Genomic DNA, 15,175 nt, shown 5'->3' on the forward strand with positions numbered 1-15,175 from the left:
GTCAAGTAATCAATCTTTCATTGATGCTGGAAACCCAAGCACGTAGATGATCAAATTTCTCAAAATTTAGGAGCTGTATCAGAAATAGTTTTAGTATATGCTAAAATACTTGGATGTAATACTTTGTTGCTGACAAAGTCTTTTTGTCATCTATAAAAAACTTAAAAATTACAACTCAACAGTCAGCTTCTCTTTACAAGCGTAACTTTTAGTAGCTAGAAAAATTGCAAACTTTCTTTTAAGTGTAAGTTACAAGGAAAACTGGGACCCTCTGTCAATATTGCTGCGTGTTCACATCTGGCAAAGTGAGATTTCTTTTCTCTTAAACTAATTTTGTATATGAGAATAAGGGTTTTGCTATTTTCACTACATAACCCTAAAGAGAACATGATAGTTCACATGTGGTCATGATTGCTGTGTTATATTAAGAGTCGACCAGGGATGTAGGAGCAAATTTTAATTTTTTTTTCCGTTTTTTTGTAGTCACAATGGTATGTCCTAAAGATAATAACACTAAGAGTTGCAGATAATGGTATCTTTGATTATTGTGTGAAATATGTTTATGGATTTTCAAATACTCTTAATTTTTGACAAAGGATTATTTTTTTCACACCTAAGATGTCAAGAGATGACCACATGAGAGTCCAGCTACAAGCGATGCTACACCACTCATGCAGCTCGCATGATACATGGTTTGTCTGTATGCATACCAGTAAGATTATTTTACTAAGCAAATGGTATAAGATTATCATATTTGGCAGTGATTATGTATAGGTAGGAGAAGATTTTTCACTCCTAAGATAGTCAAGCACAGGAACTGATTCCCTGGAGGTTTCTGAAGTCTCCATCCCTAGAGGTTCTTCTGCCTGGAAAAAACCCTGAACAATCTTTGCTAATCTTGAGAGTGATGCTACTTTGAGCACACAGGGGACCAGAGACCTCCTGAGAGGCTCTCACAATTTAAACTCTTTTCCTTCTCCATCCTTTCAGAAAGCAGCTGCGGTGTGCCCAGGACCTGTTTCCTACCATGACTTAAATATCCAGAGTAGTTCTGGTTACTACAGGCAAAAAAAAAAAAAAAAAAAAAAAAAAAAAAAAAAAAAAAGGAATATTTGCCAGCTGAAGCACATTGTCAGTTGGGGGAACATCCAGGAGTGACTCTTTAGCTCTGGAAGTCATTGTGTTCATCCTCATGACCTCATTTCACTGCTTTCCAGCTAGCAGCTGCAGTTTGGAGGGGAAAGCCTCAGGTAATATAATCACTTTGATTGAACATGTGCTGTCCCATTTATTTTCTGGAAGTTAAAAGAGGTCAAAACAGAATTTCTGCATGTCCTATAGCACAGTTGCAAGAGCACAACTTGGCCAAGGACTTGTTTCTATTCTTTATTCTGTAAACAACAAAAAAATTTACTTGCAAAATTTTTTCTTTTTAATTTTTAATTTTTTTTAAATACATGAAACTTTTATTTTTCTAGGAGAGGTATTAAGAATTTATATGGAAGTGGATTTAGATTGTTTGGGAGTTTTTTTGTTTTGTTTTGGGGAAAGTGAATGAGAGGAATGGGAATTTCCAGATTTGGACCTATTTGTCCAAATAATAGCACAATTTATTATTTTTTGTCCTGAAGATAAGGACAAAAGAAGACTTTTTTTTTTTTTTAATTTTTTAAAATAAATATTCTACTTATAATGTCATTCCACAAGTAATCAAGTTATCTTTTTTCCTTTTTATCATTGTGGTTTTATAAATTATATAGGGCCTTGTATCAGTATTTTACAATGTTGAGTGTGTTACTTTTATTAGATTTGTGTTCCTGATTTTTTCATCAGCTTGGATGTTTCTGTATAAATAAAAAAAGGGTTTTACAGTTGGTTGAAATCTTAGTAAGGTTTTGTATTTTGTGCATAAATTTTCTCATAAATTGAAGTCTATGAGGTTTTCTTTTCTAATAATTTGATAAAATTTGTACGTAATATATATTACTTTGGACATGTCTGACAAGCCTACAGACTATCCTGTAAACACAGAGATGCTAGTATATTTGCTATGTTTGGTAATATTGCTGTCAATGTGTCACTTCAAACCTTAAAATGATTGCCTCTGAAATTAGACGGGGGGGTTTGTTTTTGTTTCTAAAAAGAGCTTAGGATATCTTGAATTCAATAACTGTTGATATAAAGGCATATTTATAAATTAAAGTTGATTATTTCAATTATATAATCAGTATAAAAATATGCTAATAAGCTTTTTTTCCCCCCACTGTGTAATTTGACAAACATTAAAAGGGTTTTTTTTGCGTTTTGTATTAGAGGCTTCAAGTATCTTTTCCTAATTGATTTCTCTAAAAAGGTATTGTTCCATAGGAAATGAAATCTGCTCAGTGCTTCTATCTTTTATATTAAGGCTTTATACTGTCAATCATAGGCATGTCATTGAAATACCTTCCACATAACTTGACTATCAATACCAAATCTCTAGTGACAATATAGGATATATTTATCCTGGATAAAATGGCTCCAAGGAATGTTTCCAGACACTGGAACCAAATTGTCTACGTTGTTAAATTGTTAGATTTGTCCCTCATGTGGATTTGGCCCAGACCAAATAAGACTCTTCCAAACAGCTCCTGGGCACAGTCCAGCAAAGACCAGAGTCCATCCCAGTGGACAATTCAGATATGCCTCATTCTGACCTAATTCTTCTAGAGAACAAAAGAGTTAACAGCAGTAGCACAAGCTTTACATGCTGGTGATCTCAGTGCCAGAGAACACTCCCAGGATGTGCAAGTCAAAACCTTGGAGGCTTGTTTTCTTCTTTTTCCTGTTTCAAAAACATCCCAGTGAAGACATTTTATTCCTTTATATTTGTCTGTGATATGTTTTGCTTATTATTTTGGAAGTCTTTTGGCTACCATTTCCCTCACCATTGTATGTTCCATCTTGAGTTTTGTGAACCATTTTGTTCTAGAGATATTAACTACCAAGGTGTTTCATATGAAATGGATTTGAGCCAGTGATCACTGTGTAAATTTAAATATTTAATGGAGAGTAGGAAACCAGCACAAGTGAAACTTTGATGATGCATATGATGGCTGTAGAACCATGTGGTAAATCACGGCAGTAAAGCATAATACACAGCATGGGTTTATGTCTTAATATCACACTATAAAGTGGGTAAATGCCAGGGAATGTAACCCATTTTTAATGTGGAAGTTCTTTTTTCCTTTGCTGACTTTTTTTATTGAAATGTATTTAGACTAATTGAAGCAGGACATAGATACTTGAGTTTTAGCAAAGTTATTACATGAAGAAAAGACAGAGGTTGCATAGATATTAAAGCTGGATGCAACTATATTGCTTCTTGGTGCCAGAAATAAGAGAGAAAAGTAGCGCAGTACACTTGCATCTGAACTCTGTTCAGATGTTATATAAATCAGAGACAAGTTATTCTTTCACTAGAGTATCTGAAAAAACGTTATAAAATATTATGTTGTGAAAGGGTGGAATTACAACAATTGCAATATTTCATGTTTAAATCCATTTTCATTTAAATACATAGTTTTGCAGTCTACTTTCTCCTTCAGGCTTTCCAGCAAAGGGATTTCCATAATCATTCCTATAAAGAGGAGTTAAAAATGTAGCCCAGAAACACATTTTGAATGAGAATTTCTATTTCTGTGTAATTCAGCTTTCTTGGGAAGTACATTTTTAATATCTGACCACTTTTGCTTATACATAGAGAAAGAATGTAATATCATTTACAGTTTTGTTCCCAGAAAGGTCCATTTTAGTCTCCCTCCAGCAGCAATTACTTATAGAACTATTAATATTGCTTTGAAACAACTTCTGAAGCACTTACAAGTATCTGGAAAAGGAGGGAGTTTCATGCAATTTAATTTTCCTGAAAAACTGTAAGATTCTTTTGCTACCAATTACTGTATTGTTTTGCTATAATTTTGCCATAAGTTAGTCATATGTAAAACTTGAGGAATGCAATATTAGTTTAATGCAGACTATTTTCCAGAACTCCCCCCACCCCCACCCAGGTTTTGACAGAAATAGCCAGTTTGTTAGAAAGACTTATTAATAGATCCCTAATAATCTCCAAATTCCATGCATTTGCCTTAGGAGAACTCTCAGTACAGTTTTCATGCACTGTTTTTTAAATCTTGTTTTGAAATGTGATTTATTTAGGATTTTCTGTGTCATTTCATTTTATGTCATTGTCAGTACGTACAGAAGTAGCCCCTACTTCTCAGACCTCTGAAGGATCTACTATTTTTTCACCAAATTATTGGTTCTGTTAACTGCTGTTTAAGTGTGCCTGGTCCATGATAAATATTTGCACATTGATTACATGGTACCTGTTGTCATTTATAAGACAGTAACTTAAAAGTGAACATGTTCACATACATTGCCACATTTAGCCTAAAGCCTTCCAAAAGCCTTGCTGTGGTTACTGTTTATTTAAGATATTTGCAGCCTCAAGTACACTCTGAAAGGTGTTTTTTACTTTTCTTTACATATGATATGTGTGCTTTGGTCTTTTGGGTTTTGGTGTTTTTTTTCAGCTGAATAACATTTAAATACATACTAGGCAGTGAAGAAAAAATGTGCTTATGTGCGACATTTTAAAGAACTGCTTCCATGAACATTCAAAAGACATAATTGGAACTAGAGGTGCCCAGAGATGGTATTAAAATGAGCATTTATACACACATGATTTCTGTCCAAAAATAATGCCTAATCTAAGACCAGATAAAACAACTGGTTGTGACGAATGAGGACATGGTAGAGAAAGGATCAGCATGCCAAAGCAAACAACAGATGATGGATGCTACTTTCTATGACTAGGGCTTCACTGAAAATGCTCATTTGTGGCAGAGTAAAGGAAAATATTAAAAGATACCCAGAATAGCCAGCAGCAGCAACTGGTTTAGAAAGAAGTTAGGAGGACAATTCAGTGGAAAATTCTTGAAAATATCTGCTACTAAATCCAGAGCTATACTCTCACTGATCTTATATAAGACTGCATGCTACAATGTATCTATTGTTGCAGGTAGTTGAATATTGAGCTTGCCAGTAATGTTGCAGATAGGTTTTTATTTTGTTTTATTTACATATTTTCTTCTTTGCAAAGTTCTGTAGAAAGTTCTGATGAGTTTCCTACAGGTTTTAATATTACTTTCTAGAGTGTTGGAATTTTAGTTCTTGTAAATAAGCAAGTTTTGAGAAGTAATTTTACAAATATCCAAGACCCTTAACAGTGGAAATCAGTGCATCCAAATTTTGTAAAAAATATCTGCTGGACTCAAAGATATGCATTATTTCCAGCTAAATGTTGATATGTCATATATGCTTTGTGCATCTTGTTACATTCTCCAGCAGGGGAAAATGGAAGTTCCTTTGCATGCTTTTTGAATTGTGTTTTAAGCATGAGGCAAAAGATCTCTAGTTTCAAGAGAAATTCCAATGCTAGAGCAAATTAACTACTGGGGAACAGCTTCTTCATTAGGTCACATATTTTTAGTGTTCTATGTAAAATGCTATTCATTGCCAGAGGAGATTTTGTGACGAGAAATGGGAAAAAGAGCAAAAGGGTGAAAATAATTAGGAGATGCAGATTAAAAAGCAGTACAGTTGGGAATATATGTGATGATGAATGCATTATGGTATTTTAGGTGGATTAATATGAGTGCTAACTTTAGAATGCAGTGAAATGAGTGGATGTTTGGTACCTCATTAGGAATATTTAGAAGTGAAAGTATTTGGTTCGCTCTCTATGTTACTCTTGCTGGATATTTCTAATTTAAAGTGGGTTTCTTCTCCATTCCATGGTTCAGTTTGTCTCTAATCTTCTCAGTTTGGGTTTTTACTTAATTTACTTTTGTGTTTGAGATCATGGGTGTCAGTAGGCATGATAACAGCCTACTTTCTACCAGAAAGCTTAGCAGATAGTATATTTTGGTCCTTTACTGACCAGAATTTGCCGATCATATGTTGCAGAGACAGAGTACCTTGTTTGATATATAAGAACTTGTTATTTAAACAGCATATTAAGCTGAAAGCTTGAAATTACTTGAATTCAAACTAAACTAATTCATGCTACTTTAACCTATGGGATGCTCTTGGCCATGTTTCTATTTTATGCAGGAAGAATTTTTAAAAGCCTGAATAACTTGCTTTTCATCATTAAAATTTTGTTTCCTATGAAAGACAACAAAAGACAATGTGAATAGTAGTAAATCACAACAGAGATAATTTGGAATGCTGACTATAAACTGTGTTTGTTCCAAATGATGCCTTTGAGCAAACTGGAAATATCACAATACTTTCTTCAAACTTTCATGTTCATCCCACATATTTCATAATACTGATTTTTCTATATTTGAAGTTGGGAATATCTATTTTCATTAAATACTCCAGATTAACTCTTCTGGTTTAGCTGGTTTTCTTACCCTGTTTTTGCTTTAACAAAATTCTTCTGTTAAAAAAGGAAAATGTCTAATCTGAAGCCTTTGCTCATAATTCATCCACAGAATCCTAGCGAATTAATATGAACCAGATCATCTAGTTCAGTGTTCTTCCCTAATTCAGTAAAGTTCTATTTCTTATTTTCACTTTATTTCAGGTTTAACTTGATTTTCAGTTAAAGCCTGAGATGACAAAAAAAAAAAAAAAAAATTACAAGATTTAGACTTTGGGTGACATAGCAAGGGAAAGCAAAAAAAGAGTTCTGAACCAATCAGTTTTGAAGGGCACCATAAGTCTTTTAGAGATCCTAATGAAAAACTGTAAAGAACAAATTAATTACAAAACACATATATAGGAGTTAAGTTCCAAAATAGCAATTCTTGCAATACAGCACTGGGAAAGTACATTCTCATTTAATCAGGGAATGAGGTGCTGAAGAGCTAATATTTTTAGAGAAGGAAAAATTAAGTTTGTGGTTAGCTTATTTCCAGGAAAGCTTCTTAGTGGATTAGAGGTTGTCTACAGATAGGATTGTCTATATAATTAGACTTAGATTCATCCTATTACTTGATACCTTGTCAGGTGCCTTACTGGAAGTTTATTAACTGCTAGCATGCTGTTTTTAAGGGAAGAAAATATCTCCAGGGAGTGATTCAGGTATCAGGTATGCTATGACCATACTGGCTCTTGCATGTGACTCTTGACTGAAGTGTTGGTGTTATGAGAACAATCACCATATTCTGAATGGGAGAATGATATAAATTTATTCAGTAACAATATCCATGATTGCAAGTAAGTTAGATTTCAAAGCTATTTTGATATTTAAAAGCAATTCTGGACAGCACAGGGTTTGATGGGATGTTTTAATCTGCCTTCCTACAAAACTGTGCAATTTTCCTTGTTGAGCCCTAGTTCTAATTTAGCTGCCTGTCTTTGAAAATAATTTTGGAAAGGAACTGCCATTTGAAGGTAACAGTTGCTCTGCAGTGATTACCCACTCCCTGGTGTCACTGTTACACACATAGGGGCAGGTGAGATGAATCCCATTGATATCTAAAATTCTGAATCACTGTATTCTGCTATGACTCAGACCCTCTCATGTTAATTTGTATAGAGCAGCTTGTGACCAGAAAGTTCAAGTCTGGCAGTGTAATGCCATATGCAATATTCTTCCCAAACAATAATTTTCTGCATTTGTTTTTAGTTTTAATTTGGGGTTGGTAAATACGTTTTCTGACACTCAGCCTAATTTTCTTCCAAATATTTCAAAAGTTATTTCTAGAAATTGTGCACATAATTTATCTTCTGAATTGTTCACTTCACTCAGCAAAGCCATTCCTTTATAAAATCTAACTTTTAACCAAGGGTTTTTTAATTTCCTTTTTTTACTCTTACCATTACAATTAATACCTCCTGTTCTTTGCATGTTTTTATTAAGTATTTTCTTTGTCTTCGCTTTTGGTTTCTAGTATTTGCATTTGTATACAGTCTTACTGATTTAATTTAATTTAATTATATTGTAAAAAAAAGTCTTTTTTTATTTTAAAAATATTAATCTTCTCTCTTTCTTATTTGTATGAATCCATTTTTTTTTCCTAAGAAAAATAGTTCAGTCTTTGCAGTAAACCTGAGATTATATTAGTGTATATTCATCTTCCTTCTTCACACAGATCCCCAGTGCCACATTGGGAAAATAATTTGTGTTTTGACAATTAATTCCTTTTTGTTTGCTAGAGAATAAATCCATTAACTTTCTGAAGATGTCATACAAAACTCCCTTATGATAAAAATGATCATGACTGGCTAGTCATGTCTTGCTAAAGCTTCATTCCTAACTTTGCTATTTTGACAGCCACTGGATATTCTTACTATAATCTTCATGACCCTTGTGCTGTTTCCAGCTGGAAACCTTTTTGGTTGAGAAATGGGAAGCTGCAAAACTTCAGTGTGTTTTTTCAAGGATATAGACAATAGATTTCTCAGATTTGTTCTTTCCTGAGAGCCTTTAAGAAACCACAGTGTAGGCAGGGTCTTCAACATGACTACAGAAGTGGAAGAATGATTTTATTTCCACCTGGGCTAACTGATGAATCAAATCACATGGACTCAGGAAAAAGAAAACACTTACAAACCTTGCACACAAAAATAGGGGAATCCTCTTCCTAACCATAACTATTTCAGAAATATGGTTGTTTAAGGCAAAATTTGCACACCTGAATATGCAATAAATTCTGCCTAAGTGTTTTTTCTATTCTGCTTTTTAAGTATTAATTTTCCGATAACATTTCAATGCTACACTCTCATTTCTAGAATTCTCTCAATTTAACCACTTGGCATAGGCTCTCTTACACGGAAGAATCTTTATTCAATATAGAGCTTTAATTACATGATCACATTTTTAAGCTTGTGTTTAAGTTTCATTGACAGAGGTTAATGGCTCCTAAAGCTCATGCTTGAAGATGTGCTAAAGTGCTTCTCTAAATGGAAATAATTTTAGCACATGCTGAAATGCTTTCCTGACTCTGGGACCAAATTACATCCAGACGCGGATATCTCTAGTGAGATTAATCTAGCATATACAAATATTAATTTTATTTCATTCTTTATATTTTTCTTTATTCTTTTCTTTGATGTTTCTCATTTGATACTCTGATGTTATTTATGCTCTTTTGAAATTAAGACTGTATGAGTCTGCATTTTTTTTTATTAATCACACTTTGATGAAATTATGTATCTCAGCATGTTATCTCACTCTCTGAATTCTCATAACTCTGTCACATAGGGCTGTCTTTCACTTCTGTCTCCCACAGTGTAAGCAAGACCTACTAATGGCAACCATTCTGGAGCTTCATACCTTATTACAAAATAAATGAATCAGATAACTTCTATCTTTATCCCTTAAAGAGTGGTTGGTTACAGAAATAGGTGGAGAGAGAAATGGAGATGGTGAAAAAGTTGAAACTTGTGTTGGATGTTGTCAAGAAAAGGAAAGCAGGAAAGAAGGTTTGAGGGTCTAGACATTAATAAATTTTCTTTTCTTCTTGAGGAAACATGAACTAACTTCATTTGTATCTAGGGGAATACTACTTGAACACATGTGCATCTAAGACTAACAGTAGAGTCATATGCTTTGCACTTACTAAAAATAATCCATCCATTGCCTCCTTCTGTCCAAATGATTAACGCTACTCACACCAATCCAAGCCATTCACAAAACAGGGACTCTGTTAACAGTGTATTTTTAAAAACCTAGCCAGTATTTATAAGTTTTTGCCAGAAATTATTTGTATAAGTACTGCACTGTTGGAAAGACAAACTCTTGGGGTTTTGTTTATTTTTATGCTGTAAGGGAAGCTACTTATCTGTTTAGAAATCACCTTTGAAAATTCAGAGCTTAGCACTTCACATGAGACTTTTCACTCATATTCAGTGCCTCTGGCTTACAAGCAAGTGTCATATGGTTGCAATTAAAACTATGTCACAAAAACTTCATTGTAAGTAGGGTAACATATGCTCTTAAGGGGTTTGTTTCAATTTCCAGTGCTTTGAGTCTTGCTGGGGTTGGGAGTCACATCTTTCACAGCTAGTCAGCTGAGATATGTCAGCTGATGGAGTGCCAGTTAAAACATCTTCTGGAAATGTTGACAAGTATCTGAAGGGAGAAAGCCAACTTCTCCAAAATAAACAGAGATGACTGAAGAATAGGAGCGGCAAGTTTTGCTCCAGAGGTGGTACATCTATCAGTCAAGCAGACTTTGTGGCATTTGAGAAATATTTCTTTAGGGATAGAGAAAGGTTTCAGTATTTCTACCTTCTGCTGTGGGAACAGCCACAGACGAGCCTGAAATATGGAAAACAAGTAACTGAAAAGCCCCAACCAAACAGCACTGAGAGCTCAACAGTGTGAGAAATATAGGATGTTTGGCATTCATGCTTATCATAGAAGGCTAAAGCTGCCTTCTATGATAGGCAAAGTCAGTCCTGTTGCAAGAATGATCTAAATTAGTGAGAGACTCATCTTGCATGTCTGCACTCTTAGAATATCTGCAAAATTTGTTGGATGTGTTTACAAAGAACCGCTTTGCAGAACTATTTTTTCATTATGAATTTCTTAGAACGGGCGAGCATTTGACTCAAGTTCTCAATTCATGTTGGCACATGTACAATCAAATTTTCCTAGATTTCAGCATATCTTTACATCTACCATGCAAAGAGAACAGGGAAATCAATCTGCAAATTGCACATTCGATTGCTATAACAACATATTGCCATTTAGTCTTCCTTCATTCAATTTTTTTTTTTTTCCCTGACAGACATTTCCCACACACACTTTCATTTTAATCCTTTATTTGGCAATTGCATTTCCCTTCCCATAGAGTTCATGTCTCAGTGTACACTAGTAATTCAGCTCTGGCTGTCAAAAAAATTAGCTGTTTAAAGTGCTGGACAGAAAGTAGCCATTCTTAATTATTTTCCCATATAGCCCAAGTATATTCTTTCAGTTATGAACACTGGGGGAAAAAATCCTGCTTCAAACAAGATCTTATTTAAGTCAGTTGTATGACTGAACTCATCATTATTTCCATAAAATCCTTAAACATATTCCCTTTGCCATCTGTGCTAAATTTCTTACAAGGAGGGAAGTGCTAAACTTCCAGTTGATGTTCATATAAGCTAATATTTTATCTTTGCTGCAAAGTCTTTATTTGGTTTCTCGGCCATTCACTAAAGCAGGTTTATGGCAATAGAATCTCCATGTTAATGATATTAATAATTTAAAAAAAAAAAAAATTAAAGTCCTTTGCAATTCATAGCAATGGAAAGAAAATATTTTTCTAAAATTAGTGAATCCTCTCACTAGTTAACTCTGCTTTTATACAGGGGCAATTCAATTTAGAATGGCAGAGTTTAGCAATGTATCTGCTTTGCTGTATATCCTAAAGGTGACAGTATTGAAATCTTTAAAGTATTAACTGTGCAATCAGTACTAAGGATATTTAAAAATTCTGGGTGATGTACCATTTTTTTTCCTGAATCTAGCTGACACTTTTACAAATTTATTTTGTCCTTTTAATTGCTGTCACCTTAGTTGTTTGACTGCACTCTGTCTCAACCATATTAATTCTTTATTTTTAGGATATCTTCACAATATCATATCCTGCTCAAGTTGCACTAATTTAATTTTACAAAGAAAACAAACACACACAAAAAAATCTTATAACAGAAAAGGAAAATACCCCACCCCACACCCAAAAAATCACCTCCTCACCCCTGTTGAGATTAGTAGAGAAACAAATATTTGAGAAATATTTAGAATGGGAAAGTTCAAAACCTGACCATATAGATAAGATTTTAGAAACAGCATTTATATTCATTAACAAAAGCATTTTTTCCTAAATGGGTGATTTTTAACAGGTTAAGAGTAATTTTGAGTAGTCCAGGAGGAGCAATAACTTTTGGCTTGTGATGGCCTTAGTCAGAAGAGGGGGCCCTCCTCACACTCTGTTCAGTGACTTGCTGTGCTTTGTGAGGGTTTGACCACATCAGACATTTAGGTCAGGAAGGGATATTAGGGCTCACTATGTGTAATATATGAGACTATGGGCAAGGACCTGATCTTATTCAGGACATGACAATAACCCTGTGGCAATCTACTTCTTTTTGCAACAAAAATCTAGCACTGCAGTGCTATATTTGGATATCATTAAATGCCAGGAGAAAAAAAAAAAAAAAAAAAAAAAAAAAAGTGTGAGAATAACCTGTCGAAAGTATATTTTGTGTTTACAATTAAGTCTTGCAGAACTATGTGTATTCCCTTGTGTTTACCTCTAAATAAGGTTTTTTTGAAGTCATCTTGGGATGTTTTTGTAGTTTTCTGACAGTAGTACCAAGAGTCACATCTGAGAGAGGTCTGTGTTTCTAAGCGATGTGTTATGCTGACCGTACTATGAAATATGGCAATGAAAAAAAAAAGACATATTATATTGAATAAATAAAATTTTATTTTTTCTCTTGATAAGGTATTCTGATTAATCATGTCAGACTGAATAGTTGCTCAGAAGTAGCATTTAATTTTTAATGCTACCACACAGGACCATGAGCTTAGAAGTGGCTTACAATTACTGCTGTCAGTGTTGTTATTCTTCTTTCTTTTCCCCTTTGTGGATGAAGGAAAAACATTACAGTGATTTTCTAGTGATACATCTGCATTAGTATTTTGATTTTTATCCATTGTTCTGCCCTAAAAAATATCTGATTTTCTCTTTCCTCTGTTGTTTTGCTCCGCAGAGTCGTTTTGGTGTACCAATTCAGTTTTAAGGTAGACTTCTTTCAGAGAAAGCTAAATTCTGGCAGGTACACACCAAATGCTTTCTTGCCTTCTTTGGCATCTGAACAAAACACTGGCTTCAAGTAGGTACACACATGGTAGGGATCTTCAGTCCAGAGAGCCAGATAAGAAAAAATTAAAAGCAAAATTCCTCCCCCCAGCAGAGGGAGAGGTGGAGAGAGAGAGGTTAGGTTTTTGGGTAAAATGACTTAGTAAACCACCCAAAACTTCTTGCTATTATGCCCAGGACATATTATGCAGACAGAATCCTGACAGCTAAGGGACATACTCCATCCATTATGACAAAATAAGCCAAGCTATGAAAGAATAGAAAGTTACATTTTATGTCAGTGAAAATTTGGCACAAAAGGCACACAGTCTGGACTAGACTAGATTTACAAATTTCTTTAAGAAGTATAAATTTTCTGAGGAGATAACAGAACTATAATTATGCCTTGTGAGAGGGTGGTGAGGCACTGGAACAAGTTGCCCAGAAAAGCTGTGTATGTCCCATTCCTGAAAGTGTTCAAGGCAAGGCTGGGTAGAGCTCTGAGCAGCCTGGCCTAGTGAAAGTATGTGGCAAGTAAGTTGGAACTAGAATATATTTAAAGTCCATTCCAACCTAAACCATTCTGTGATTCTATGAATTCCAGTGTTTTGAATCCTGTTTGAGCACTGAGGCACATTTAGTAACTCAGCCACTAAGTTTTTATAGGTACTATTTTGAAGCTCTAGGTGGCTGTCTTCTCAGATCTGGAATTGTGAAGTGGTATTCTTAATACCTTAAGTGAAAAAGCATGTGTTTCGTTATGGAAAAGTCATCTGCATCATTCTCATTCATCTTTTTAATTCAAAGCATTGTATATCTGTACAGAAAATTTCAATTTATATAGAAGAATGACTAGTTTGAATTATACATGTTTTCTGTTAAAATGCAGAACTTGAAACAGATGGAAGACTCTAGGAGTGAATTTAAGAGATTAACACACAACTCTTCACATCACTTGGGAAGCTCTTTGTGAGTGTCCAGGTAGTATGTGCTTAATACATCTTGGTGGTGCTTTTGTGTAGACTGAGAGATGTATTGATTCAGTAGAAACACACAGTGTGGGCATGTTTTTATGTAGATTATCTCATTGGTTAGCCGGTATAGGTGTAGAGAAAATCTTGAGGATTTGAGAAAACAGAATGGTACCCCATTTGAATTAATTACCTTCAGCTTGTACTCAAAAACTTCCTCTGATCAGAGGGCAAGATTGTATCAAAGAGTTGGCTTACCTTTTGTTTGTCTTACAAGTAAAGATTATTCAGCTTTGAAGGAAAAAAATACTTTGTTAGAGCTGGGATAGTTGTTTGATGTGTCTGGATCAAGTTGCCTGAGAATGCAAGTAAAACATATATGTTTGTATGGTAATTATTAGAGAGGATGATATCAGGTTTTAAAACTCATATTTATCACTATTACCTTGGATTTTTCCTATGTGATGTTGAGTACTGTTCAAGCACATGACTTCAGGCTGTTTTCAGTGTATTTTCAAATCAGCCAGGGTTGCTAGTCTAAAAAATGTATGTTGAATTTTTGAAAGATTGGGTTTGCCCTCATTCCTTTGTGGTAGATTTGCGAGCTGTCTGTGGAAACCGCTGCTTTAAAAATAGTGTCAGACGCATGTCAAGTACAATGACAATGCACGTTTTGCAATGAGCATTTGCTCAACACAAAGAGATCTGTGAGATCTATTCTGTGGCAGTCGTGAAGGTGATAACCCCTTACAAACAACACATCTTGAGATTAATAAACACTACCTTGGTTTCAGCATCTGGAGTGCGAGTTCCATTTTGCATAGAGTGACCTTGGTGGAAGCACTGAAACAGAGAAGTGTGTTTGTGTGCATGTGCGCAGGTGTGTGCAACTGAATTTATGACTTGCTGTTAGTAACAGCTACAAGGAAATAACATCCCTCAATATTTCCTGCTTTCTTACTTTATCATTATTCGTTCACAGCTTTATTTATCCAGGAAATATACAAACGAACATCTTTACCTCTGTTGTTATCAATGTTGTTTCCTTTAAGATAATAAAAGAAAACATGTCTGAAATATGACCTCATACATTTTTGTTCGAGGGCCAAATTAGATAGCTGCTGATGTCAGATGAAAGATTGATATTGAATTAATTGAGTGTCTAGCCTTTATTAACCTTTATACAACGTGAGATAAATACTTCACTGCAGGTAACCTATTGCAATAGACAGCTGGCAAAAGGTGGTGTATTTGTACCTTTTCCTGACTGTGGGTATCTGATTCTGAGTTTGTATCCTTCCACACTGCGTCTTCTGGCTACTTCCTTTTGAATGCAATTCATCTTCATCA

General features: G+C 34.6%; 1 protein-coding gene across 4 annotated transcripts in view; it reads left to right on the plus strand.

The window, feature by feature from the left end:
- The window catches only part of PCDH9 (protocadherin 9), a 670,991-nt gene that overhangs the window by 619,397 nt on the left and 36,419 nt on the right, over nt 1–15,175 (plus strand). The window lies entirely within an intron of this gene.

Source organism: Taeniopygia guttata, chromosome 1 (assembly GCF_048771995.1).
Source record: "Taeniopygia guttata chromosome 1, bTaeGut7.mat, whole genome shotgun sequence".
NCBI classification, from domain to species: Eukaryota; Metazoa; Chordata; class Aves; order Passeriformes; family Estrildidae; genus Taeniopygia; species Taeniopygia guttata.